This window comes from Arachis ipaensis, chromosome B3 (genome assembly GCF_059453495.1).
Source record: "Arachis ipaensis isolate K30076 ecotype BB chromosome B3, ASM5945349v1, whole genome shotgun sequence".
In the NCBI taxonomy this organism is placed as follows: domain Eukaryota; kingdom Viridiplantae; phylum Streptophyta; class Magnoliopsida; order Fabales; family Fabaceae; genus Arachis; species Arachis ipaensis.
The window spans coordinates 97,917,626-97,921,727 of NC_142438.1; the positions used below are offsets into that span (position 1 = coordinate 97,917,626).

At 42.1% G+C, this 4,102-nt stretch overlaps 1 non-coding gene across 1 annotated transcript; it reads right to left on the minus strand.

Annotated features, from left to right (window-relative positions):
- Nucleotides 1-1,085: 1,085 nt before the first annotated feature.
- Nucleotides 1,086-1,189, minus strand: LOC148571713 (small nucleolar RNA R71). Its single transcript, XR_015908443.1, has one exon. It is a non-coding gene; the product is annotated as a small nucleolar RNA R71 (small nucleolar RNA).
- Nucleotides 1,190-4,102: the final 2,913 nt, after the last annotated feature.

A 4,102-nucleotide genomic window follows, 5' to 3' on the forward strand; every position in this document is an offset into this window, starting at 1 on the left:
GCTTCTCGCTCTTTAATTCATGCAATTTTACATTCCGCAATTCTCATCTAAATCTTGATTCCGCTCAACTAGAACACACTTCTAATCCGAATTGCTCACTCAACCAATCCTTGTGGGATTCGACCTCACTCTATTGTGAGTTTTTACTTGACGATAACCGGTGCACTTGCCGGAAGGAATTTTTGCCGATCGTGCAATTTCTTAAAATCGTAGCATCAAGTTTATGGCGCCGTTGCCGGGGATTGGTTTTCGATTGACAATTCTCAAATTGGAAGTTAACTAGATTGAGCATTTTTCTTGCTTTGTTAATTCAGTTCAAGTTACTTGTTGAATTTTAATTTCTGCACTCTGTTACATGCTTTCTTTCTTTATGCCTTTAAATTCAAGCAACTAACTCACTCACTCACTAACTATTTGAATTAATTCCTCAACTGCTCTAACCATACTCTTCCATTAACCAAGAGTATTTCACTTGTTTGTTGCCTGTGCTGTGTTCTTGTATGACAGGTAGGAGAGGAGAGACATCAACTCCTCATTATACCGAACCAGAGCGGACCCTTCATAAACTTAGAAGGGAAGCAAGAGGGAAGAGAGTACTGGGAGAAGAAGAATCTGAAGGAGAATCTGAGGACAATTTTGAGGAAGCTCTAGATCTCAACATGGATAGAGAAGTTCACAACCATGAGAGAGCTGATGGAAACAATGCCATTCCTGAGAGGAGGGTTCTTGGTTCATACATAAACCCAACCTCTGGGAATTGTGGTAGCAGCATTCAGAAACCACCCATTCAGGCCAACAATTTTGAACTCAAACCACAGCTAATATCACTTGTGGAGGATCATTGTTCATTTGGTGGGAATGCTAATGAAGATCCAAACCAACATCTCACAAAATTCCTGAGAATTTGCGACACTGTGAAGTCCAATGGAGTCTAGGAAGATACCAATAAACTGCTCTTGTTCCCATTTTCACTTAGGGACAAGGCAGCTAAGTGGTTGGAATCATTCCCAAGGGGGAGCCTAACAACCTGGGATGAGGTGGAAAGCAAGTTTCTGGCACGTTTCTACCCCCCACAAAAGGTCAATAGGCTTCGATCTGAGGTTCAGACTTTTAGACAACAAGATGGTGAAACTCTCTACGAGGCATGGGAGAGGTTCAAGGATTTGACAAGGAAATGCCCACCAGACATGTTCCATGACTGGGTGCAATTGCATATTTTCTATGATGGACTTTCTTATGAATCAAGGAAGGCTGTAGACCATTCATCAGGAGGTTCATTGAACAGGAAAAAGACTGTGGAAGAAGCCATTGAAGTGATTGAGACAGTGGCTGAGAATGAGTACTACTATGCTTCAGAGAGACACAACACTAAGGGAGTTATTGAGCTGAACCATGTTGATACAATCTTAGCCCAAAACAAGGTGTTTGCCAAGCAACTAGCAGAGCTCACCAGGAAATTAGAAACAAAGCAAGTGGCTGCAATACACACACAAGATCAAGAGGAAGTAAGCACTGAAGGAGGTGATTGGGAAGAGGCCAATTATGTAGGAAATCAACAAAGGCAACCATATGATCCACATTCCAACACTTACAACCCAGGCTGGAAAAACCACCCAAACTTTGGGTGGGGAAACCAGCAAAACCAACATAACAAGTCCACATACCAAAACTCCAACCAAAGATCATACCAAGCCACACAAAACACTTACTCCCAACCATCATATCATGGCCAAAATAATCAACCTACCCAACCTAATCCGAACCAACAATTTCAAGATCAATTAAACAGGATAGAAGGAATGCTTGCAACCATGGGTCAAGACATAACCGAATTGAAAGCCTTTAAGGAAGAAGTAAATTCTAACTTGCAAAACCAAGGAGCTGCCATCCAGAAGCTAGAAAATCAAATTGGGTATTTGTATAAGCAAACCCCTGGGCCAAGCGTTTCTCATGCTGCCAAGGCTATTGCAAGGGAAGAATGTAAGGCCATAACCCTCAGAAGTGGAAAGAAGCTAAAGGAGATCTCAAGGGAAACCACAGAGGACGAAGTAAAGGAAAATGTGAGAGACAAGGAACAGGGACAATCTTTTACACCGTCTGCAACAAAAGAAAAAGAAAAAGAGGTCCTGAAGCCTTATACACCCAAAGCACCATATCCTCAACGTTTGATGAAAAGTGAAAAGGATGGCCAATTCTCCAGATTTTTGGAGATTTTCAAGAAGCTTCAAATCAACATTCCGTTTGCTGAGGCAATAGAGCAAATGCCACTCTATGCAAAATTCTTAAAGGAATTAATGACCAAGAAGAGAAGCTGGAGAAATGAGGAAACTGTGTTGTTGACTGAAGAATGCAGTGCCATCATTCAACACAAATTGCCTCAGAAATTGAAGGATCCAGGCAGTTTCCAAATCCCCTGCATCATAGGAGAAGTCATGGTGGAGAAGGCCTTGTGTGACTTAGGGGCCAGTATCAATTTGATGTCTCTAACAATGATGAGAAGAATGAAGATTGAGGAAGCCAAACCAACAAGAATGGCCCTCCAATTGGCAGATCGAACTTTTAAATTCCCTCATGGGATAATTGAGGATTTGTTGGTGAAAGTGGGAGATTTCACATTTCCTGCCGATTTTGTGGTGTTAGATATGGAGGAAGAAGCCAAAGCTTCGATAATCCTGGGAAGACCCTTCCTGGCTACTGCTGGAGCCATCATAGATGTCCAAAAGGGTGAACTCACTCTTAGACTACATGATGAGCAAATGGTGTTTAACGTATTCAAGGCAATGAGCTATCCATCAGAATCACTAAAGGAATGCATGAGGGTGGATGTAGTGGACATTGCAGTACAAGAAACCTTTGAGAAAACAACAAAGGAAGTGGCAGAGGAGGAGTTCACCAAGGATATTGAAGTTAGTGACATTAAGGCTGCTAAAACAACCATGCCAAGCATGCCAGAGAGAGTGAAAGAAGAGAAGGAAGCACCAAAACCTGAGCTCAAAGCATTGCCCCCTAATCTCAAGTATGCATACTTGGGTAGTGATGAGAGCCATCCTGTTATCATTAGCTCTGCCCTGAGCCAAGAACAGGAAGAAGAATTGATCAAGGTGCTACAAACTCATCAAGATGCCATTGGATGGACCCTAGCTGATTTAAAGGGGATAAGTTCATCCATATGCATGCATAAAATCTTGTTAGAAGAGGATGCTAGACCCTCCATTCAAGCTCAGAGAAGATTGAATCCCGTCATGAAAGAAGTGGTACAAAAGGAGGTCATGAAGTTATGGCAGGCAGGGGTAATCTACTCCATTTCTGATAGCCCATGGGTTAGTCCCATCCATGTAGTTCCCAAGAAAGGTGGCATAACTGTGGTGCCAAATGAGAGGAACGAACTCATACCCACAAGAACTGTCACTGGGTGGAGGATGTGCATAGACTACAGGAAGCTCAATGAAGCCACCAGAAAAGATCATTTCCCACTCCCATTCATGGATCAGATGCTTGAAAGGCTTGCAGGACATGCTTACTATTGCTTTCTAGATGGATACTCAGGCTATAATCAGATAGTAGTTGATCCTAGAGATCAAGAGAAAACATCATTTGTTTGTCCATATGGAGTTTTTGCTTATAGAAGCATGCCCTTTGGATTGTGCAATGCACCTGCCACTTTCCAAAGATGCATGCTGTCCATCTTTTCGGACATGATTGAAAAATTTATTGAGGTTTTCATGGATGATTTTTCTGTGTTTGGAGATTATTTTCCTAGCTGCCTACACCACCTTGCCTTGGTGCTTAAGAGATGCCAAGAGACCAACCTAGTATTAAACTGGGAAAAGTGTCATTTCATGGTCACAGAAGGAATAGTCCTTGGCCACAAAATCTCTAATAGAGGCATTGAGGTGGACAGAGCTAAGGTGGAACTCATTGAAAAACTACCTCCACCAAGTAATGTCAAGGCAGTTAGGAGTTTTTTGGGACACGCTGGCTTTTACAGAAGGTTTATTAGAGACTTTCCTAAAATAGCCAAACCTTTGAGTAACTTGCTTGTCTCTGATACACCCTTTGTATTTGATAAAAATTGCATGCTAGCCTATGAACTTTTGAAGCA